The 26,514-nt window shown below is 35.9% G+C and overlaps 1 long non-coding RNA gene across 1 annotated transcript in view; it reads right to left on the bottom strand.

The window, feature by feature from the left end:
- Positions 1-20,995, bottom strand: part of LOC132121110 (uncharacterized) — a 77,942-nt gene extending 56,947 nt beyond the window's left edge. Inside the window, exon 1 of the long non-coding RNA XR_009426242.1 lies at positions 20,802-20,995. This is a non-coding gene — a long non-coding RNA (uncharacterized LOC132121110). The remainder of the gene's footprint in view (positions 1-20,801) is intronic.
- Positions 20,996-26,514: the final 5,519 nt, after the last annotated feature.

Below are 26,514 nucleotides of genomic sequence, written 5' to 3' on the forward strand. Positions count from 1 at the left end.
TTCCTACCAGGACTTATTTAACTTACAACAATGACAAACCATGGTTCAACTGCAAAACTCAGACAGCTCCATCAGGCCAAAGATGCTTACAGGAAGGGGACACCATCAAGACACCATCCCCCACCACTGTGGAGAATCAACAACTGGCAAGCGGTTTACTCACATTTCACTGCTAGTTATATATACTCTATATAATCATGTATGTGACGAATAAAAATCTTGAATCTGAACGAGTTTTATTGCAGGTTTGAAAGAACACCTCACACCCACCCTGAATACCTCTCCACACAACCGTTCACAACATTCAAACCTCCTGCAACCAGCCCTGAACACCTCTCCTAACAAACGCTCACACCATTCACACCTCCTGTAACCCCCCTCTCCCCCGCATCTGCAATTTACATCAGTGAGGATGAGGTGTGCCAGGTCTTCCGGAAGCAGAAAAGGAAAAAAGCACCAGGCCCAGATTGTATTAAACCAGCATGTCTGAAATCCTGTGCTGACCATCTGGCCCCCATCTTCACACAGATCTTCACACAGTCCCTTCATGCTTCAAACGCTACAGGCCTTTGGCTCTAATGTCTGTGGCCATGAAGTCATTTGAAAAACTGGTGCTGACCAACCTGAAGGACATTACTAGACCCTTGCTGGATCCTCTTCAGTTTGCCTACCGAGCAAACAGGTCTGTGGACGATGCATGTAAACACTGGACTGTTTGTGGACTTCAGTTCGGCCTTTAACACTATCATCCCAAACCTTCTCCTGCCCAAACTTACTCAGCTCTCCGTGCCCACCTTCGTCTGTCAGTGGATCCACAGCTTCCTGAAAGACAGGCAGCAGCTAGTGAGGCTGGGAAAATACACATCCAGCACCCATATAATCAGCACTGGAGCTCCTCAGGGATGTGTTCTCTACCCACTGCTCTTCTCACTGTAAACCAACGACTGCACATCTAAAGACCCCTCTGTCAAGCTCCTGAAGTTTGCAGACGACACCACACTCATCGGCCTCATTCAGGATGGTGACGAGTCTACATACAGACAGGAGGTTGAGCAGCTGGCTGTCTGGTGCAGTCTGAACAATCTGGGACTCGCTCAAAACAGTGGAGATGATAGTGGACTTCAGGAGAAACTCCCCTACACTCCCCCCACTCACCATCATGAACAGCACTGTGACTGCAGTGGAGTCATTCAGGTTCCTGGGCACCACTATCTCTCAGGACCTGAAGTGGGATATTCACATTGACTCCATTGTGAAAAAGGCCCAGCAGAGGTTGTACTTCCTTCGCCAGCTGAGGAAGTTCAACCTGGCACAGGATCTGCTGAAACAGTTCTACTCCACCATCATTGAATCCATCCTCTGCACTTCAATAACTGTCTGGTTCAGCTCACCTACCAAATCTGACCTCAGAAGACTACAGAGGGTAGTCCGGACTGATGAGCGAAACATTGGTACAACCCTCCCTTCTATTCAAGAACTGTACTCATCCAGAGTGAGAAAAAGGGCTGGCAAAATCACTCTGGACCCCTCACATCCAGCACACTCCCTCTTTGAACTGTTGCCATCTGGTCGACACTACAGAGCTCTGAGCACCAGAACGACCAGACACAGGACAGTTTCTTCCCTCAGGCAATCCATCTCATGAACACTTGACATTAACTGTGGAACACACAACACTATTTAGACACTCATACACTTATTTATCTTACACACATACTTGGTCTACATTTCAATTTGTACATAAAAACAGTCTATTGTAATATACCTGCACATACAATTGTCAAGTTGTATATTGTATTCCTTATTTACTTGTCCTATTAAAATATATATATATATATATATATATATATATATATATATATATATATATATATATATATATATATATATTTATATATTTTTATATATATATATATATATATATATATATATATATATATATATATATATATATATATATATATATATATAATTCTTTTATTATCTGTGTTTTTGTTCTGTCGCTGTCATTCTGTTGCACTGCGGAGCTTCTGTCACAAAAACAAATTCCTCGTATGTGTAAACAAACCTGGCAGTAAAGCTCATTCTGACTCTGATTCTGATATGTATGTATGTGTCTGTGTGTGTGTGTGTGTGTGTGTGTGTGTGTGTGTGTGTGTGTGTGTGTGTGTGTGTGTTTATGTGTGTGTGTGTGTTTATGTGTGTGTGTGTGTGTGTGTGTGTGTGTGTGTGTGTGTGTGTGTGTGTGTGTGTGTGTGTATATATATATATATATCAGAGGTGGGTAGAGTACCCAAAAAATGTACTCAAGTAAAAGTAAAAGTACTTCTAGAAATATTTACTCAAGTAAAAGTAAAAGTACTAGTCTTGAATAGTTACTTGAGTAAGAGTAAAAGAGTATCGGATAAAAAATCTACTCAAGTAGTTAGTTACTAGTTACTTTGGGTCATATATAATGAGCCTATTTTATTTAGATATATAGATAAAATGTGTGTAATGTATGTGTGTGTGTATAAATGTATATATTTCATCAGCCTTTACTCCAATTTATGTAATTTATTATAAAACCCAATCTGTTTACTTAAGTAACAGATATAGGTGTCATGCCATAACATATTTTTAATACGACTGACTTTATATTAAATGTGAATTTAACATTGAAAGTTAATGTGATATAAATATTGCTACTAATCTTTCATTGTTCAGAAAGAGAGCAAATAACATTTACATTATTAAAGATCATTTTCACTGACAGTCTAGATTTCAATCACTCTGAGAAACTCCCATTAAAATCACTGAAACTGTTAACACTGTGAAATCAATATCTTAATTAAAGATTCGTACACACATCTGCACTTTGTTGTTTCTGACGAGAGAATTCGCCAGAAAGAGGTATTCAGTCAGCGAGCGAGTGAAGGAAGAACCGGAATTTTAGCGATGACTCATCGGAACACCTCTGATTGGCCAATGCTTTAATAAGCTCAAAAGAATCATATGTGATTGGTTATAATGCGCACTGCTGTAAAAACGCGTCTGTCTCTGGCTCAGCGCCAGCAAGCAATCACAGATCTGAATTTAGCAGCTGATGATATGACTTGCTGAACGTAGCCTACTCGCACAGGTGTGATTGTATTAAAATTAATAAAATCTTAATCGGCTATTTTTTGTCTTTTGAAAGCTGCATTCAACTTGACTCCCCTCTTATAAGCCACACACGTACAACAAACTAATGTCACAGTGGTATCGTGTACTGTAATCGAATGTAGCCCAAGTTATTATATTACCTGTTAAACAGTAGACTGCACACGCTGTGTTTATCTAATAAGGATCTCCATCGCAAGCAAATAATAGCCTTTGCAGATTTGCTTTCAATTCAGTGCAGTTCCAGCCACGTTTTCAACGCTGCTGATGTTCTTAAATGTTACAACTCTGAGTGAACCACTTCAGATGCTCAGCGCGTGCGGCAGGGAACAGAACGACTCGTTCAAACTGATTCATGAACCAATTCACTCGTTAGCCAATTGGTTTGATCAAGCCTTTGAACAGAATTGACTCAAAAGAATGAATCATTCGCGAATGGGCATCGCTCATTGCCCAGAGAAAAGTAGACGGCGCGTTTGGAATAAACTGAAGCATTTATAACATTTATTGCATTAAGATAAAGTAACGAGAGGAGCGTCGCCCACAGTAACGAATTAAAAGTACAGATTTGTCCCCAAAAATTTACTCAAGTAAGAGTATAAAGTACCCATCTTTAAACACTGCCTTACAAAGCAGTTCCCTATGTAGTCTATTAACAGCTCCCTAGGTTTTGCAACCAAGCAAACATATTTTTAGTCATCCTTCAATGCTTTGCACAATCTCTGCCACTGTACCCCACAAACATTTCATTATTGCGCCATTCAAATAATGTAATGATTAATTAAAAAAGACATTTAAATTGTTTCACATAAGCATCTTTCAATTCAATTTAAAACCTGTTAAAGGGAATCCATTTGGCACACAACAGTGAAATGTCATTCGCTTAATTGTAATATATGTAAGTCATTTACCAAGGCAGGGGCATGACAGGACTCCAGCAGTATGAACAACAGACATACACTATTATGTTGCACAAAATAACACAGCAAGTAATCACGTTTAAAAACAAGTTATCTTTCAATGACCCAGGCAGGAGGCGGATGGCGCTCTTATCAGAGTTCTTGCCCTTTAGGCCATTTGTCATGAGAAACAGACTCTGATGTAATGTGATAGTAAGCATGGATCCACCCTTTTTGGGCTGCACTCTTTTCCTGCTTTATAGTGTGGATATAAACAAATAGTGACACACACTGCGGAGCTGTTATTATGTGTGTGTATACGTTTAAGCGGGGGCTGACAGGGCATCAACCGCTTCCGTTCCCCAGGGCCAACTGATCTATCGGCCTGTTTCAAGATGACAGAAAATCTTTTCAGATCCATCAAGCTTCAAAAGGTCACAAGTTTAATGTTGCTGTAAGTGAATTCTTCTGAGAGCAGAAGCTGGAAAAATGTGGTCTCTATCTAGAGTCTAGGAGGAGTTCAGTTTACAGACAATTCCAGATCTAGAGGGTCAATGGACTAAAACACAGATACTATGTCACTTCCAGTGCTGAAGGATCACTTTTGAATCGATAAACGTGGATAATCATCCACATTTAGCTTCACAGGCATTCATTCACTGATACAGCATTGATTGGTAAATGGTGTGCTCGGATTTCATGAGTATTGATTACACTATCAATAAAAAATAAAGCCAACATTAAATTTTTAAAAGGTGATGCATGCACCTCTTATAATTTCCACCACAGAATAAAAAAGTTAAAGGGTCATTGCGACTTTTTAGCTCATAATTGTTCAGCATAGTAAGTAATATATAGTTCTGAGTTTATAACTTGCCGCTGACTTTTGTCTCGCAATTCAGATTTTTCCCCCCTCATAACTGATTCATATATACTGTAGTTGCAAGCTTATATCTGAGTTTACATCTCACAATTCTGAATTCTTCCTTTAGAAATGCAACTTACACACACACACACATATATATATATACATATAATTGCAAATTTATCCCTCAGAGTGTATATCTTGCAATTCTAAATTTATATCATACAATTACAACTTTTTCCCTCGTAACTGTGAATTTACAATTCTGATGTCTATATCTTGCAGTTTTTTTTTATTCCACAATTTTTTCCTCAGAACTGTGAAATGTCACAAGAAATGTGAGAACTTTGAGATAAATAATTGAAATTACCTTTTTTATTTTTTTATTCTATAGCAGAAACAAGCTACAATAATTTTCAGCAACACTATGATTTTTGCATTGCAAAAATAAGGACAGTTTTCAGAAACACTCCTTTGTCCTCCACTGGTCAGACAAACAAACAGCATCAATCAAAACATAGCTTCGAGTATCGTTATTTGAGTCATTTTTGCTGTGTTACAGCATATACGCTTTTTTCTAACTCAGCTAGTGCTTGCCGTTTTGAGAGAATTACACTATAGTTGTCCCTGCATATTAAGCTAAGATAGGAGAAAGCATTTAACATAAAACAGCATTAGCACATAATAATTAAATTGTAATTTAAAAGCAGAATCCATCACAAGCAGGACCAGAAATATTGTAAATGTAATGAAGAATAATACAAATCAAGGTCAAAAGTCCCCAGCAAACCTGATTCGTTTTTTTCGCTCCAATTTAACTCGCCATGCAGCAGGACTGAAAGTCAAGGTGATGAAATGCATCACTGGGTCATCACGTCTCCTGAGGTGTTAAAAAGGCCCGTCCATGTACAGTTCATCTCTTTCTTTGACAGATCAATTGTGCAGATCAATTATGCAGAAAAGAAGCTTTGCACGAAGTCATCAAATGAACATACTTTCTGATCATTCAGTATGTTTTATCTACATTTATTATAAGGGTGGGCACTCCGAAGTGACAGCAATGACCCACAGTCAGGGTAGATACAGTATTTAATTTCTTGTCTTCTGTATATACACAGCCATTCAAAAGTTTGGGATCAGTACGATTTTTAATGCTGTTTAAAAGAAGCTTACTATGCTCTTCATGACTGCATTTATTTGATCAAAATACAGAAGAAGAAAAAAACTGTATTATTTTGAAATATTATTGCAACTTAAAATAATGGTTTTCTAGTTTAATATACTTTAAAATATATATTTTTTTCCTGTGATGCAAAGCTGAATTTTCATCAGCCATTACGCCAGTCTTCAGTGTCACATGATCCTTCAGAAATCATTAATATGCATGCACATGAAGCCAACTTTTAGTGCAATAAGATCAGTGACATGAAAAACTCTTGTCCGATTCTGTCAAACTTGCTGAAGTGATTACACTTCTTAAACTTCCTGCACGAAATTAAATTGTGAAAATGTAGGGTATGCTGTGCAAAGTCTGGTTAAATGGCTCACTGATCTTGTCTGGAAGTTGTCTGGATCACTGGAGCACAGAGGAAAGAAAATCACAAAAAGTTTTTAATACAGCACTACAAACTCCAAAAGCACTAATACAGCACTAAAACCCCAGATAAAATATGAATCTCTCCCTCAGCACCAGGAAAGTGCAAATCAAAACAGCTTCGACTCAGATGCTGAGTGTGTATCTTAGACAAGATCGATACCTGCTTTGTAAACAGCTTCTTGACTAAACTTGTCTGCATGGCTGCAAATAAAACAACTATAGAGCAGAATCACTAAAGTTTGAACAAAAGCAACCAACTGTGCCTTGCCTTGTGAGAACATGACAGCAAACAGTCTGTTTTTAGTTGTTTGGTCACTTAATCAACTTTGGTTTTACCCACCCAAAACCTTTATAAAAGGTGAAAATCATAACAAGACTAAAATAATGTGATATTCTCATGTTATGAAATACATACATTATAAGTCTACAACATGTCATAATGATTTCACGACCATTTTTCACAAAACATGCATTTTTGGAGGAAAATTTTCTATGCACTAATTCCCACTCTTCTGTCAAGCGTTACATAACATACTTTCAGTTCTTCAGTCTAATATGAGGTTTCAATTCCTTTTGTGATGAGTCTAAAAGATTCCTCTGTGTAGAGACTCAAAAGACCTGCTTTGAGAATCTTTCCATGGCAACCAAGAACAAAACGATTGACAGAAATAAGTTTATACTTGTGTTTTGGTATACCTTGAAACCCTTTAAGCCAGCTTGCTGAGTCTTCTACACTCAATGCCATATAAAGCCCATGCAAATGAAAGTCAGTCTAAAAATTCCTCTTCATCCTATGGGAATAAGATCTACCAGCCGCACCCCTGGGTCACATCGTTTCATCTCGCAGAGGATCGCTGGGGAACGAGATTGTGCTGAAATTAACAGCAGCTGCGACTTCAATCACTTCAACTCTTGAGTCGAGAAACAATAAGCAAGAGCTCTGCTTGTGTGGGCTCATTTAGTTTTGCTCATTCCAAGCTGAAAATTATGCACCATGCTGTTTTAAAAGTAAAGTTGGGCCGAGGAGACACACCCTACGGTTTCCCCAGCCAGTTTGCTTCAGGAAATGACGGGCATGGGTCAAGTTTAACAACAAATCCTGCCAAAAGCAACAGAAAAGCCCCTGTATTGACAGCAGGACAACCACACAATGACTTAAGAAAAACAGCAGGAATAGGACAATAATGAACTTCATTCCATAAGACTACATGACTAAGATCCCCTGTTAAGCCATATATGCTAAATGTGGTGCATTCATGGAACTAAAAACTTGTTACCCCCTCCAGAGAGCCCTGGACAGGGCAGACAGTGGTGGTACTTGATACTGCTGACTAGCTCAGTGTTGTGTCTAGACCTACACTAAATCTGGACTTAACATCAACCCAACATGATCGTGAGTAACACAGTTGAGTCAGATGCATTGCAGGAACAACTGAACTCTTTCAGATCGTCTGGAATTAGTTTAATACAGCTGATTTAACTGCATTTATTAGGTATGGGAATATTTAGGAAAATGCAGCTCAAATAGCTATGGCATGGCACAAACAATAGCAAAGGTCATGGGTTCGATTCCCAGGGAATGCATGAACGAATAAAATGTAATGCAATGCAAGTCATTTTAGATAAAAGTGTTTAAAAAAAAAAGTAAAGAAATGTAGTATAGTGTGGTGTTAGCAACACTAAGTAATGTGTTCAATTCCCAAGGAAAAAAGGGAATAACAACATCAAGGTCATGGGTTTGATTCCCAGGGAATGCATTAACTGGAAAAAAAAAAAACCTTGACTACAATGAAAGTAACCTCTGATAAAAGCATCTGTCAAATGTACAAATATAAATGGAAAAATATTGCAGTCATTTGAGAAGAAAAAATGTTTTATGTTCAAAGACACAAAATCGTCGCTGGTGCAAAATCGGGTGAAAATAACAAATTAAAAAAGTTGTTTATGTGCATTTTAAAAATGTAATCTGTATCCATCCATTTTTAATATAATACCCCAAAAAGTTGCATACACTATGTGGATGTAAATCCACAAAGGTCACATTGCTATGAAACTTTCAGTTAAAAATGCTGACACACAGATTCCTCAGCTCAGAAGCTTGAAACATCATCTCACAGGGACCAGAACTGAAAACTGAAAAACATCCTTACAGAAAAAATAAATAAATAAATAAATAAATAAAATCATGCAATTATCATACCAAGGGAGGGATCATGTTTACTGCACAAATGTTTATATTTAGATGTTCAGTGAAATCAGCTGAACAAATGAAGGATACAGTTACCAACGCTAAGAAATCTTTCTAAGTCCAACTGCTTTTAACGTTAGCCAAAGATGTAAATATAGAAGCAAATTTGTAAATATGCAATACCGTTCAAAAGTTTGGAGTTAGTAAGATTTTTGAATAGGAAATTAATACTTTTAATACTTCAGCAAGGATAAATTAAATTGATCAACAGTAATGTTACAAAAGTCTTATATTTCAAATGAATGCTGTTCTTTTGATCTTTCTATTCATCAAAGAATCCTGGGAAAACATAACAGGGTTTTAACTAAAATATGAAGCAGCAAAACTGTTTTAAACATTGATTATATTGAATAAAAAGAAATGTTTCTTAAGCATCAAATTAGGATATTTCTGAAGGATGCCTGGATTCAGCACTGAATCTCAGGAATAAATTATATTTTAGAATATATACAGAAAGAAACTTGTTTCTTTAAATTGTAATCATATTTCACAATATTGCTGTTTTATTTTTGATCCAACAATTGCATTCTTAGTGAGCATAAGATAATTATTTCAAAAACAAAAAATCTTGGACATTCCAAACTTTTAAATAGTAGTGTTTCTGTATGTGCTTGTATACTGGAGCCTTAGTGAAGACAACTTGAACAAACGCTAGTTCATTTAGACAGAAAAGCATTCTTTCAGATGACTGGACCTCCCCTCCCAGCCTACAGACAGACTGAAAACATTATCATTATTATGATTATGTTTTCCCCATGGCACACTGAGGTTCCTGCAGGACGGATGATAAGAGATGGGTTTGTTTTAACACTTTGCACATCAGAGAATAACATGTTTTACATCATGCAAAAAAAAAGAAAGAAAAAGGCAACCAGAAGAACTGAGCCTGAAGCCTTTAGAATGTGTGCTTTATTGAAATGCTCATTGTCTTTCTAACCTACATGTTGTTAGCATGCTATGTTTTTTTACACATACTCAACTTACACATACATGACCTCATTTGAGGCTCTTCACGATCAGTTATCATGTCAGTAGCACAAAACTTCTGTAACATGCAAGTCATTAACTACATCCTAAATAATTACTAAACTATTCTGCAGAGCCTAAACTGATTAGCATAACCATCTGATCACTGTTTAATGGCCCAATTCAACAAATTGCTGTTTTACAAGTTGTTTCCTTGCCTGAAACCATTATGATAATAAGTAGCACAATAGAGAAGACAAACCACACTTCAGGGAGGACACAGAGTTGCTAATATCAGACAACTATGTAAATGAGTGAGCGTTTAAAGGCTGAAATGGCAAGCCAGAATGCACACACAGCTTGACTTCATAGACAGACAGAGAAAGCAAGCTGTTTAGGTCAGTGCCAATCCATCATGGCTCAGAGCATTAGTCTTGTAGGTACGTCTATATTTGTGAACAAATGAATAGAAAGACAAATTAGTTATAAAATTAGAATATAGTGATTATGTTACACGTTGCAAACTGCATGCACAACGCATTTCAATTTTATAACAACTATTTTCTGCTAAAAACTGAATATAATGAACAAAATTTAGGGAGGGCTACATTTATTTATTAGATCCATTGAAAATGGGCGTTTCATAAAATACCAATCTGACCTCAATTCAGTTCAATTCAAATTTTTATTCACAATACACCTCGTTTCAAAGCAGCTTTACAGAAAATGCACTTCAATTTAGAGTGATAAGTGAAGTGAATGTGTCCAAGTAATGTTAATTTCACAAATGAACAGTTCAAGATAATAGAATCATACACTTAGCTAATATGAATTAGTGAGAAAATATAACTATTTTATGGAAACATATAATTTTTAGAAAAAAAAACTGCATGAAGAGCCACCCCTAAATATAATGTCAATGGAACATAACATTTGCACGAAAACATAGAAATGAATTGCATGAATTAATTTGCATTAATCACCAATTTGCCAAAATGTAAAACAGTTAAGAACTACTGTGAAGTTTTGACAATGTTGCTTTTCTTCTTTATTTACTAATGACCCAAAAGTGATTTTTTTTTTTGAAAATGTACAAATTTTTAGACCATACAAATTGTAGATGTGTTTTGCTCATTAGAACAGATTTGGAGAAATATAGCATTCCATCAATGGCTCACCAGTGGATCCTCTTCAGTGAATGGGTGCCGTCAGAATGAGAGTCCAAACAGCTAATAAAAACATCACAATAATCCACACCATTCCATCAATTAACATCTTGTGAAGTGAAAATATGTGTGTTTTCAAGAAGCAAATCCATAATTAAGATGTTTTAACTTTAAACCGTAAATTCTGGACAAAATACAGATAAGGTCCATAATCCATAATAATGCTTCCTCCAGTGAAAAAGTCCATTCACTGTTGTTCTTTAACATTAAAATACAGCAGCATATTTGTTTAGAATGGATTTTGACACTTTTTGCTTGTAAACGGTGGCACGTCCTGATTTTGCTGAGTTCGAGGTGTTCCTGGGTCAACATATTTTGTTGACCCTGGAACAACATTTTACTCCAAAAATATATTCTTAACCATATCCCTACACCTAAACCTAACCTTAACCATGAGTAATCCCTAAAATCAGGGGAAATGATAGATGAATGACACTAATGTACAAGCATCAAACAGTGATTTTAAGCGTAAACTTCACAAAATCTATAAACTGGTGCTTCAAATCTGATTGGTTAATCACAATGTTGTTCCAGGGACAACAAAGATGTTGTCCCAGGAACATGTCTCACTTGGTAAAATCAGGTTCTGCTAAACGGTGCTTGATCTGTGCATATTTCTCACCTGATTCAGACGAGAATGCTTTTTCACTGAAGAAAGCAATGTTATGGGATAGAGTACTCATATTTTAACTGCAAGCAATGCCAATGGTTTAAAGTTACAAATCTCTTGATTGATTGGTTTCTTACAGACATGCAGATTTTCAAATCACTTGACATTAATTGATGGACTGGAGTGGTGTGGAAAACAGTGATGTTTTTATCAGCTGTTTGGACTCTCATTCTGACGGCACCCATTCACTGCAGATGAGCCATTGGTGAACAAGTAAACATTTTAATAAACTACTACAAAGACAAACAATTCCCTTTAGGGATAACATCCAGCAACAAAACCATGAATTAATAGTCCACAACATTTAGAAAGCAAACAGGGTCAATTCTGATATCTGTTGACTCCAAAAAGGAGTTAAATGTGAGGTGCTTTTTACTCGGCTTGAGCTCAGTAAGGAAGCTTTCAGCTCTTAGTGTTTTGACGGGGCCAAACCCTGAAAGAGTTGTCCTTTGAACTGTGAGTTATTAGAGCCGATATGAAAACAGTCAGAGTAATACATCACATTAAAAGTGCCTCAGGGCAATGCCGCTGATCTGCGAGTATTTAGGATACACAGCTCTCGATCTCCCTCCCTCTACATCTGAATGAACACACTCAGAATATGCAGTCTTTGCAAAGACCCTGTTAAGTGCATCCTTCAATGCTCTAGAACAAATCCACTTTGTATCGCACTGAAAGCTACAGCGCTTCAGAGATAACATGCTAGAGCCTCGCAGTGCGTCTAACCCGCCGCCTCTGAGAGCAGAAAAGCTTACTCCATCATTTCAGTATCAGGAGGCTGGAATTAAACCAGTCAGGAGAGCTGACTTTACTTTGAACATCTCGTTGTCTGTGGCTCTCTGTCTTGACGTACATGACTAATCTACAAAAAGACAAAGAATGCTCTATTTTAAGCAGCCACTCTCTTGTGTCTGCATGTGAAAAGCAGGACTGTGACATTCAGTCATGCATAGTGCACGGTTAGATGTTAAAGTGCAATGAAGTCACATCAAAGTATGGCACAGAAATACTCCATGTTTGAATGATTTCTAATAAGACACCAAATGTCACTGGTCAATGTACACTGTATGAAAAAGAGCAATTTGGACATTCTTCTAAACATCTCTATTTGTGTTCCACTGAAGAAAAAAAAGCATTACAGGTTTGCAACGATATGTGGGCAAGTAAATTATGTAAATTTGTATTTGCAGGAAAGCCATTCTTTTGAAATCTGTTAAAACAGCTTGATTGTGGTATCACCAGATTCTGTTTTTGTTCTGGAATCTCATGCATATTCGCACAAACTTGAAGTATGTGTACATGTGTGTGTACATACGGGCTGGTGTGAACTGTGGGGGACAGCACCAAAACTACAGTCTCTCTAAGAGTGGTGTGTGACATTGGCTTTCAGTTCGCACAATGTAAAAACAGCCAGGGAGAAGATGTCATAGTGCACTCCACCCTGCATGCACACACATACACACACACACATACACACATGCAGTCTTTCATCCAAATACTTCTCACAGAGGAACTGGGGCAAATATGTAGAGCCAGGCACACAGACGAATGAAGCAGAGGCTTCTTCAAAGCCATGAGATCATCCTGCGATCACATTTCAAAGGTGTACTAGCCTGCAGCTCTGTCTCTGTCTTTGGATTCAGAAAGAGGTCATCATTGCTTGATTCTCACAGTGAGACTCTCTTGACTCACAAACACACGGTACATGTCTTAGGCCCGAGATAATGTTCGGATTCATCAAGATATCAGTGATGCTAGATCCCATGCGATGGAACAAACGTGTTGAGCAAATCTTGCTGTATCATTTAAACAAATATTTGGGCCAAGTAAGACTCTTCTGTGAAGGAAATTAATAATTTCATTCATCATGGACGCTATAAATTGACCAAAAGTGTCAGTAAAGACAATTATAATGTTACAAAAGATTTGAATTTTAAATAAATGCTGTTGTTTTGAACTTTCTATTTATCAGATAGTCCTGAAAAATCATGTGCCATTCAGTTTCCACAAAAAATATGAAGCAGCTCAACTGTTTTCGAAAATGATAGTAAGAAATGTTTCTAGAACAGCAATCAGAATATTAGAATGATTTCTGATGGATCATGTGACACTGAAGACTGGCGTAATGATGCTGAAAATAAAGCTTTGATCACAGAAATAATCTACATTGTAAAATATTTTCAAATAGAAAAATTGTTTTTTAAACTGTAATAATATATTACAATTGTAAAAAATGTTACTGTATTTTTAATCGAATAAATTAAGCTTGGTGAGTATAAGCGGCTTAATTCAATAACATAAAAAAATACTGGTGATTTTATTTTAATAATTGCATCTTTAGTTTTTTTGCGTCTTTAATGTTCCAAATTAAACCAAAACAAATAATCAATTGAGATGAAGCAATACCACATACAAACATTTTTTGTTGAAAAAAAAAATATATAATATTGGTTTTACATGGTATTGCTTCATCTTATTTTATTATTTGTTTTGGTTTAATTTGGAACGTACATACATCATTTTTTATTTATTTTATTGTATCATCTTGTATTACTTGTATCATGCTATAAGATTTCTGATTTGGACTAACATTTAAATTGTACTCAAATGTTAAAAGCACTACAATCAACTAAAGCTTTTTTGTTGGAGTGCACAAGATGAAGATATGTGGTGGGAAATGCATATTGCCCCTCATATATCTGGGCAGCTGGTAATGATATGACATCACTGGCTCTTCCCCTGACAGCTCAAATTCAATCCAGATCTGCTTGCTGTCAACTCCACCAGACACAACCCAAGAGAATCACTCACGTCTATTCCTGTTCAACTCTGAAACAACGCTGATTTTCAAAGCAGTATGAGAGACATGAGATCTCTTTAATCTCGATTGTTTCTCGATTGTTTACATGGCGAGCAAATGGAAACTTCTGCTTAAGAAAAAGACACCAATAATCTCATGCATTTCCTAGAGAGGACATAAACTCAAACTCAAATTCGACATATTTCAACGTGCAATCAAAAGTCAGACACCTCAATATGAACTCAAATAATTTTTTTAACAAAATTTTCTCTGAGAAAATGATCTGAGCTGTTAAAATGGTAGTAATTATAAAAGCACATCTTTTGAACAAGAAAGGTTGCACAGTATAGTGTAAATACGTGTATCTATTGGTTTTGGACCCATCTAGTTCCAAATAAAATCAGAGAATAATCAAATAAGATGAATACTGCACGTTTATTTAATATATAAAAGGTTTTTGATGTAAAAACTTGCATCATGCTGTTTGGCTGATTTGGATCAATTTTCCGGATCAAATGGTCAAATAAATGTAATTATTATAATTCAATCCGTAATCATTTTAATTAAAGATTAATATAATTAAATTTCAATTAAAGAATAATTATTTCTCATGACTTCTCATAAGTATTTATAGGAGAAACAAAGCTGATACCTGAATGAATAACTGAAACTCCATGAATGAGCCATGAATGATCCTCCATTAAGTCGGCAAAGCATCCTCTGAGTAATAAACCTGTCTTCTGGGACGTCCCACATGTGTTTATAGCCAAACACCAGTTCCTCTAAAAGACCTCAGACAGACAGGTTGTAGCCTCCCATCACAACAGTAAAAACAACTACACACAGATTTTACATAGGTTACATAGTCACCCACTAACCACTTGCTGATTACACACCTCAAATATTCCAAGAATTCGCGAGTCTGGGACATGTGCGTGTGCACCTTATCTGCGGGTGAGTCACAGCAGGCCTCGAGTGTAAGACGTGTGGAGAAAAGGCAAGCGAGTGCCAGGTACATCCGTGAGGTGGTGTTTGCACAGCTGAGTAACAGGGATCTCAGAGACAAGCGGCCCAGATGCTGCCACACCCTGTCAAACACACAGTCCTCACCCACCCCCATAAAGCCATTACAACTCCAACCACTTCCTGAAGCTCTTTCTACTGACACACAAACTGATGGGCACCAGATGTGTCTATCAGAAGAGGTTTATATAGTGTTCTCATACTTCATCCTTGACTGCAAATTCACAGTTACCAACTACTAGTTGTCATACTATTGCTCATAGTTAAGGTTGACATTAAGGATTCAACTTTGGCATGATTCCTGCACCATTTGTGTTACAGAAACCATTTACATTTACTTTTACATAAATTTATAATCAAAGGAGTGCATATAGAGACCAAAGCAACCACTTGGAGCACCTAGCAATGACCAAAAACACTGGAGCAACCACTCAGGGCATGCTACCAATTCACTGACAGCCACCAAAAATACCAAGAAGAGGACCCTAGCAATGACAAAGAACCACCTGGAACACCTTAGTAGTAACCAATCAGAACATAGCAACCAGATGGCAACACCCTATCAAACAAACACAAAATGTAAACATCCAGTTTATCATAATACTTCTAGAGCAGTGTTTTTGTTAATTGACACAAAGCTAAAATAAATTATAATTAGACGAAAAATGCAAAGAAAATCCAAAAAATGCTGCCTTGGTAACTAACCAAATATAAATTGAGAAAGGCAATAAGATAAAATACTAAATTACTATAACTTAATTACAGAAATAAATAGAAATATTTTAAAATAATAATAATAATAATAATAATGAAAACAACAAATAAAAAAATAACTAAAACTTATAATACATTTAAATAAAACTAAAATAACACCATTCTACAGTTGCAAATTTATTTAAATGGGTGTGTATCATTTGTTTGGGAAAAACTAAAAATTTAAACTACTATTTATTTATAAAAAGAATTATAACTAAATAATTTATAATTATCATATTTATAATAAATAAAAATATAATGACACAAAGTAAAAGTATCATTAGATTTATGATATTCACTTTAGTATTCATCACACTAAAATCTGCTATCATATACTAATATCCTATAGGAGAAAAGAGATTAAAAAAAATAATAATAATATAAAAACAGATTTAGTAATTCTGAATAAAAGACCCCATTCTTTGGCTTGTGGGTATTCTATTCTCCGGTTATGGCAACCCAATAACCAACTTAGTTTTAAAGAGACTATGGTTTAGTTTTTACGACTTACAAACTAAAATTAGAATTACAGTTAAACATTGTAAAAATGCTTGTAAATCCATATTTTACAGCTCTTTAAGAAACTACTGCAACTAAAACAGACATTCACATCAATTTACATAAATGTACACTGTAAAACCCGACAAGTAAACTTAACTCAAACCGTTTGAGTAAACAGATTGCCTTGATTTAAACCATGTAAGTTTTGAAGCTTTTCATTCAAGTAATTAAGTGATTAACTAAGTGCTGATTGAGAATTAGTGATGAACAGCTGCTGTTAACAAACAGAATCACTGAAGAAAAGAGAAACACAAGAACTACTACAACTGACTTCAGACACAGTCTTAGATGAAATCAACTGAAATAAAATACATGAAATCTCTCAAGATCTGATTAAACAACCCCACAAACAGCATCACCAGCTCCATTTATTAATAACCAGACTGACTTTATTTCTGTCAGACGTCTACAGAAGATCTTATTGAGAATGAACTAAGGTTTAGATGTTGATTTATTGTTTCATTTGAAGTAACCATGTTAGAGATCAGTGTTTGCTTTAGTTGGGCTCTTGACCCTTGTCTTCAGTCTTTGTGTTTTCTCTGGCTGTTATAACCGTGTGTTTCTAAAACACATTTGTTGTAATTCAAAAGCCCAGAAGAAATATCATCAGGTGTTAACCTTTACCTAGGTGTAGGTTGTTATACTTTATATTGGTGATGATAATCATCAATTATTGAACTGTACGGAGTCTAATCTCTCATGAAATAGGTGTTGCGTAATTTGATTGATTATAGTAAAAGTGATGCTAAGAGCCAGTGGTTCTGTAATAATCAGTTAATACAAAGACTTTCCAAACAGTATGGACTTCTGTGGTGTCTATAAGTCACACACAGACATCAATAATCAGAATATGAACCTCAACAATGGTGACCATAAAAAAAAATGCTGCAGAGCATGCTGGGAGCCATGGATGAGGGTTGTAATACAATAGTACCCAGCATGCATTGCAGCATGTTTTTATCATCACCATTGTAGAGGTTCATATTCTGATTATTAATGTCTGTGTTTGACCAACTACTGGCATAGAAGAAAAATGTATGTGTACAAAATGTTTAGAAAGTCATTTTTATATTAACTGATTATCACAGAACCACTGGCTCTTAGTGTCATTTTTATTAGGTCCACTTCCACAAATTACACAACACCTACTTCATCCGAGATTAGACTCAATACGGATCAATAATTGTGAATAATAATGAATAATTATCATCACCAATATAAAGTATAACAACCTACACCTAAGTACAGGTTAACACCTGATGATATTTCTTCTGGGCTTTTGAATTACAACAAATGTGTTTTAGAAACACACGGTTATAACAGCCAGAGAAAACACAAAGACTGAAGACAAGGGTCAAGAGCCCAACTAAAGCAAACACTGATCTCTAACATGGTTACTTCAAATGAAACAATAAATCAACATCTAAACCTTAGTTCATTCTCAATAAGATCTTCTGTAGACGTCTGACAGAAATAAAGTCAGTCTGGTTATTAATAAGTGGAGCTGGTGATGCTGTTTGTGGGGTTGTTTAATCAGATCTTGAGAGATTTAATGCATTTTATTTCAGTTGATTTCATCTAAGGCTGTGTCTGAAGTCAGTTGTAGTAGTTCTTGTGTTTCTCTTTTCTTCAGTGATTCTGTTTGTTAACAGCAGCTGTTCATCACTAATTCACAATTATCACTCAGTTAATCACTTAATTACTTAATTGCAATGTACGTCTTCCTTCAGTGAACTCAACTGAATTAAGTTCAGATTAATCATAACTGTTAGTTTTTTCAACTTAAATGGTTTAAGGCAATCGGTTTCCTCAAACGGTTTGAGTTAACATAACTTGTCAGGTTTGAGTGAGGCTGTGTCTGAAGTCAGCTGCAGTTCCTTTCTCTCTTTTCTTCAGTAATTCTGTTTGTTAACAGCAGGTGTTCATCACTAATTCACAATTATCACTCAATTAATCACTTAATTACTTAATTGCAATGTACGTCTTCTTTCAGTGAACTCAACTGAATTAAGTTCAGAGTACTCATAACTGTTAGTTTTTTCAACTTAAACGGTTTAAGGCAATCGGTTTCCTCAAATGGTTTGAGTTAACATAACTTAAGGATATCTGTTTACTCAAACCGTTTAAGTTAAGTTTACTTGTCGGGTATTACAGTCAAGGCAATCGGTTTACTCAAACGATTTGAGTTAAGTTTACTTGTCGGGTATTACAGTCAAGGCAATCGGTTTACTCAAACGATTTGAGTTAAGTTAACTTGTCGGGTTTTACAGTGAAATGACAGGACCGGACGAGAGAAGAAAGAGAGAGCATAGAGGTTCTGGTTTCCTCACATGTAGGAAGTTGCCTGCTGTCTGTCTTTACTTTCCTGCGTTTGAACATACGAGAATAGCCAAGAGTTCCAGTAAATGAACACATGCCCAAACAATGTCCTGAATCTTCCGTCTGCTCTCTCCTGGCCATCAGGACACAAACACTGCTTAGAGCAAACTAAGACACATTTCAGATAGCTGCTCAGTTGCTTTGCTAAGTTTACTGGGTTAAGAAATACCATGCTTTTACACAAAGAATTTAAAAGAGAAGCATATATATTACTTCCAACAGCTGCCATAACTCTTACTAGCCTTTCTTCTGACCCTGACAGATCTAACTATCGCCCAACAAATAATCAGTTTCACCCACTAAACTGCAACAGTTTTGGACGAATTAGCTCCTATTACCCACATCAGAAAAAAAATTATTATAAAAAATGTATCTGCTTCAAAGAGAATGTTAAATGCAATAACACCAATGAGAACGCACAACACAGCAGGGCAAAACTACCGACATCATCTGTAGCTTGCATTTAACAAAAATGCATTCACATAGACTTCATCTCTAAGCCTCTTCTTGTCAATAAAGCCTGACTTGTATTTAACCCACAATATTCCTTTAAATTATTGGAAGAAATGAAAACCTGGAGATCTGAACGACTTGAAATGGCATTTCTATTTTCCTCTGAGCCAGATTACAACTATTTGTTAAAATCTCAATAGATTTTCACATGTATGAATGATTTTGAAGATGTTATTTTATGGTAAATCCTGATTTCCTAAAACTTTTGACATTTGACTGCTTTTGTTAATTATATAAGCACATTACAGCTGAAAACATGATGTACATAAAGGTTTTTATTGCTTTGCTCAGCAGCATCAAATCAGCAGATTTCGCTGTGTTCTATTCGCAATAACAATTTAAAACCAGATTCAAAGCATGCACTCATTTATGACTAACATGGCTGCAGTTACCAGAGGCTGATAATTAATTAAAGTGATTTATTTAAAGTGCAGACAATATGTCTATAACTAAACTACACCCATAATGAAAATGAGTCAGTGAATACTTTTACTTATTGAAAAAATAACTTCTTGAACTATACGTGCACATCTCAACATCATCAACAAGAGTGATGTGAAACAGACTGAGACGCACTGCTGCAGAAATACATTTGGATCTGGATTCTAATTCTGTGTCTAACCTCGGTTCTAGTTTTAGTTCTAGTTCAGTCTCTGGTTCTGATTCTAATTCTGTCTGTGCTGTGAAAGACACCTACGCTCCCGAGGACCGCATGCATGGCATTCCTCTCCTCCGCGTGCTCACTTTGCAGATCTGCATGGATGAGAGTCAACAGAGAGTCCCACAGAGCCTTTCCTAAAACTACCGTTTCATTCCGTGCCCACAGCTCGCTCCACTAACCCAAATTTACGAAGAAACCTACAGATCACCCGGGTTACCAACACAGCCAATGCGCTCCATCAATCCCTGAGATCCTCTGTTTATCACACACACAAACGCTTCTATAAAAATGAACTGAACACGTTAGAGAAAGCAAACCAATCTCATGAGCTGTTTGCATGCTAGTATATATATATATATATGGGTATATCACACGCACAGGAGCGCACAGCTCCGTTACGCGCTCCGGCGCACTGAAAAACAACATTCCTACACATGTGCCACATTGTGAATACTGCAGTTTGGATTCAGATTAAACACCCTCATCATTCTCTTACCGTGAAGTCCAACAATCGCACGGATGATTAGGCTATGATCCGGAGGTCGGGAGCGCAGAACGCGCCGGGCGGCTGGTAAAAGCTGACAGCTAGCTACTGCTGTTGGAGGAGGTGGAAACTGGAGGATTTGTGTTGATCTGCAGATTTACTCCTCTGTCAGGGGCTCACCCGCTCCTCAGCCGTTTTCCGTGTGTTCAGAGCCGCCTGGCGACCATTTCTGAAACTAGACGAACAAGTGATCGAGATCGAGTGTCCAAAGCGCAGCCTAAACCTAATTCAGTTTTTTTCATGACAGATACAGTTATATTCCTCCAGGGGGCGCGCAGTGGCTCAAAATGCTGGATACCTTCATTGAAATCCTTTAAAATCACAGGAATGTTTTATTTATTGGAGATATTTACAAACAAATGTATGCTGGAATGGTATGGTATGGTATGGTATGGTATGGTATGGTATGGTATGGTATGATCTATATATATATATATATATATATATATATATATATATATAATTTATGTATGGCTTAATTATTATTTTAGTTCCGCCTCTAACTCTGATTCTTTTAAAGTTCTGTCTCTAACTCAAGGTCTGCTGATTCTCCAACTTTAACTACTTATACTGTCTAGTTCTGGTTTTGGTTATTTGATATGAATTTCTGCTCTTTGTTTCTAGTTCTGTCGTTGTTTTATTTAATTTGAAGGATCTGTAGTCGACAAACAAATTGGAGGCCGAAACGCCTCATCCAGTAATCACAAACGCATGTGATTGGTTCCTCCAGAGTAGCGCTAAGAAAAAGAACAGATGCCACGTGATCAGCAAAGCTCCACCGCTTTTTCAAAAGAGGTCTGAACGATCATTTATACTTGAGTAATTACATTAAAAAATTAGAATTTAATTGAAAATAACTATTGATGAGCAGAAAGAATATAATTATTAGTTAAACCCAAAAGCCCCGTCCATTTTAGACTACTCTTTAATGCTATGTACCATTCTACACTTGATTCTGTTTTTTTTTAGTTTTACAGCTTCTGTTTAGCACAGCAGTTATAAAGATTGTTTTATTAAATGCATTAAACGTAATTAAATCATCATTAGCACCAATTCAAACTGAAAAATGAAAAACAGTTATGTAAAATAATAATTAAGTAGAGATAAATAGTAAAAAAAAATCAAAATTATTAAACATATAAATTAGTTTAATGGTTAATATAATCGCAGATTTATGTTTATACATCAGTATACAATAATGACGTCACAATTTAATGAAATACAAAAGGCGCCATCTGCTGGTTAAAATATACCATATTTTTAATTAATTTCTAATTTTTTATTTTAGAGTTTTGTATTGTTCTAGTAGGCTATATCCATAAAACACACTCATTCTGATCCTATTATCTCTGTTTGTAAGTGCATTAATTGTGGGTGTGTTGTAATATTCTTGGTGATATGGTATCACTGCAAAATGGACCTTGGACATCCTTTAAAGCATCACACTAAAAAATAAATATAGCATTCAGGAAATACACAACATTTATGTAATATAAACATGTTTTCTGACCTATGATGAGTTTTGATGTAACTAATATAAATATAAGCTTATTCTTTCAAATGTTTAAAGTTATCTAATGAGCTAAATGCAACATGCTGTACTTTTTGATTTAATCTGCCTTTTTCTTTTGCATTCTTCTGAAATGTATTTTCATTGTCATCACTACAACCTACAAAATCATCTTTAAATAAAGTTTGAAATTTTTTTTTAAATTCCCTTATTGTATAGTTGTATCTACATTTTATATTTGATCTAGATTTTTTAGGCTTTAATGTTAATGTTATCTGTATGCACCGGGGTCTGAGAGTAACGCAATTTCGATTATCTGTATGTATGTACTGTACATGTGGAAATTGACAATAAAGCAGACTTGAACTTGAACTTGAAATGGCTCCAGTAACACCAGTCTTGGTTACACTTCAGCAGTTGCAATTGGCAGTTAATGATTTCTCAATCTTCTCTTTCTGAACAAACCCACGTCACTCTCTTTATGATATTGTGCGCTCCATTATAAATGCCATGAAAACATGAGCAGCTGTCTGTGACTGTACAGACAATTAATTTATGACTTGATTGCCCTCCTGGTGATGAGTTTCATCATGAGCTTTGCCATTGCAGGAAACACCAGGTACAGAACCCCAATAAAGTACATCATCTACTCTATTGACAGTAGGCAATTAACTGAACCTGTTTGTGCATGGGAAAGTTTGCTAATGTGTCTTATCTCTTGTCCAGTGTGTGTGGCAGCCTGGCACTGATTCTGTACGTGTCAAACGTCTACCTGGGTGAGATGTTCCAGACACTGGTGAAAGCAGATGAAGCCAAAGTGAAGTTGAAGGATCTAAAAATGACCCTACAGGTGGGGTTCTTCCTTTACTGTACATCAGCGTCAACTTGCTGGCCATCCTCGTGGTCTATCTGTACGTCCACGCTGCATACACACGCCGCAAAGAGCAGGAGAAACCAACAGAGGATGCGCCCAAAGAGATCATGATGTACTAAAGCAAAAATCTGTTGAACAGGCGATGATTTTCAGACTTCTGCTGAACTGAGTCCATAGTTTGAACCTGCCACATTAACTGTAAAGTGAATTGCAAAACTGAACTTACATGAATTAATTATAATTCAAAATTGTATTAGTCATAGGCTATACATAAAAACGAAGGCTCACTTTAAAAAAAAGTCATTGTATTATAAAACAGTGTCTCCGATGATTTTTGTTTTTTGTTAGCAGTTTTGCTTGTGCTGTGTCTTTAAAAAGACCACCATTTGTTTTGATATCTTATCTAATGTATGGTTTAAGTATGACTCAAGTGGTATTATTTTTTTTTGGGGGGGGGGCACTAAAAATATTTTATTGCACTTATGGTTATGTTTCATATTATGTTTTTTTTTTTTTTTGCATATTTTGCTGTGAAAATATTTAGTTCTTATACTATTTATCTGCTTATGCATTAAATGTTATTATGAGGAAAAATCTGCTGGTCTCATAGGCTGTTTTTATAATAAACTGTCTGCTGTTTCACACATTTCTCAAATATTCTGTAAATATTACTGTAATAATTTAGTACAATAATAGATCTTTTTAGAGTAATGAGGATTTTGTTTTCAGTTTTTAATAGTTTGAGACCCATTAAGACTATAAAAAAATTACCTGCAAAAAAAAAATTGCTCACTCCTTGATTCATTGTGTCTTTTAAAACCTGACTAAATAAAATGCAATTGCTCATTAAATTACACCGACGGATTATGATATATGAGATTATAATTTATTATAGGACTATCAGGTCATCCACTGTATGACGTCATTTTCCACAGTCACTGCAATAGATGAACTTTGGCACTTGGACATTGTGAATATTGTATTTATTAATTGAAAAGACATGCAGGGGTGTTTTGGGTTTCTTCCAGCAGGGGGCAGCAGGAGTGTATTTATCCTGCAAGGAGGACACTCATGATTTCAGAAAAAGCTGAAGTCTTTCTTCATTTTGTTTGGACACACCATCTCATTCAAAGAGTTTTCTTTATTTTCATGACTATGAAAATTGTAGAGTCACACTGAAGGCATCAAGGGCTATTTGACCAAGAAGAAGAGTGATGGGGTCTTGACTTGGCCTCCACAGTCACCGGACCTGAACCCAATCGAGATGGTCTAGGGGTGAGCTGGACCGCAGACAGAAGGGAAAAGGGCCAACAAGTGCTAAGCATCTCTCGGGGAACTTCTTCAAGACTGTTGCAAGACCATTTCAGGTGACTACCTCTTGAAGCTCATCAAGAGAAAGCCAAGAGTGTGCAAAGCAGTAATCAAAGCAAAAGGTGGCTACTTTGAAGAACCTACAATATGACATTTTCAGTTGTTTCACACTTTTTTGTTATGTATAGAATTCCATATATAATTCCACATGTGTTAATTCATAGTTTTGATGCCTTCAGTGTGAATCTACAATTTCCATAGTCATGAAAATAAAGAAAACTCTTTGAATGAGAAGGTGTGTCCAAACTTTTGATCTGTACTGTGTATATATATTTCTATTTATATATATATATATATATATATAAACTAAAATCTATATAAAAGTATATCAATGATACTAAAATAACTCCAATGGAAAATCCAAAATGATATTTCTATTCTCAAGAGATTTAATCAGACATGTTTCACTTAATGTAGAAAAAAACTCAGAAAAACAGTGTATATATAGACATTTTTCAAATTTTTTCTTCAGTGTTTACTGTTATTGAACTGAAATCTAGTATAATTGCACTACCACTACATGTATTTTCTTCTTCAATGAAATAATAAATTCTGCTATGTAAACATATGCAGTAATAAAACCATCATGTTAATCTGCTAATCAGATATGAGGTGCATTTCAGGGAATTCTCCCTAAAATCATCAGAAACTTGAGCTGACGCCACAGTCGAACTCAACCTCGCTCTGAACTCAACCTGATTCAACACGTACTCACCCGGTCCACGTTAGACCTTTTGACATAAACGGTCTCAACTACAGCTTTAAATACGAAGCTATCGGCTGTCACCACCATCTACACCAGCTCTATTCATAACTCTTAAATTCTTGAGATACTCCAAAACCACTGGAGTCCATTTTTATGGCTCAAAAGCATATTTAACGTTGTATCAAGATTATACTAAATAACTTATCCTAATATATAACATATTTAGATATAAAATGTGATGAAATCCAATAAATTAATATGCACTTTAATTTTTCTTTCACTGTAAAATGTTTTAACCTGTAATCGTTGCCTAAAAGAGCTTTTTTACCTGATTTAACCCATAAAATTTTAATCTGTTGGTATAAATTGATGAACATTCTAAGAAACATATAATGGTATTAAATACCATTCTCAGCATGAAATGAAAAACTTATATTTCACGATTCATTTTGGGTGAAAATAAAGTTAGAAAAACATAACGTTCTTATCACAGCAAGAAAACTGGACATTTTACACACATTTCAAAACAATGTTCCCATAACATTTTTATAACCTAAATTTATTACCTGGAATATTTAAAAAACTGAAGAGAAAATAACAGGTTTTGAAATGACTATTATTCTATGCATATATAAACTCTACTGTATCAGTAAATTTGAGTAAATTAGAAGCTCATTTCTGGTCAGATTTTTGGCTTTTCAGTATATAAATATTCATATTTATTTATATATAATATAAATATAATATAGTAAAATATTCATTAAGTAAACTGAATGAAATAGAATGCAAATGATATCGATCACAAAGGGGTGTAAGCTTACCCTCTTTGTGGGGATTATGTGGACACTCACGCATGACGTTACTCAAATGGACTTCAATGAGAAACTCTCAGAGCCGTTTGGTATGCAAACACACAGTGAATTACATCAGGAATGAAGGATAATCTCTTTCTCTGGCTCTCTCTGAGTCTCTGATAGTGGACAGACTCCTGAGTTCGGGTCACTCGGAGGGTGTGAATGGATTAAGGAAAGAGCCTCTGTAGAGCTGAAAGACAATTCCCCCCTAAACCTGTATCAGAGAGGTGACACACACACCTGTGCCTGCAGGGCATATACACACCAATACACACACATACTCTAACCCCTAACCCAAACCAACCACATTAAACTATAGAACACCTCAAACTCGCACGGAAAGTGGCCCT

This window comes from Carassius carassius, chromosome 39 (genome assembly GCF_963082965.1).
Source record: "Carassius carassius chromosome 39, fCarCar2.1, whole genome shotgun sequence".
Taxonomy (NCBI): domain Eukaryota; kingdom Metazoa; phylum Chordata; class Actinopteri; order Cypriniformes; family Cyprinidae; genus Carassius; species Carassius carassius.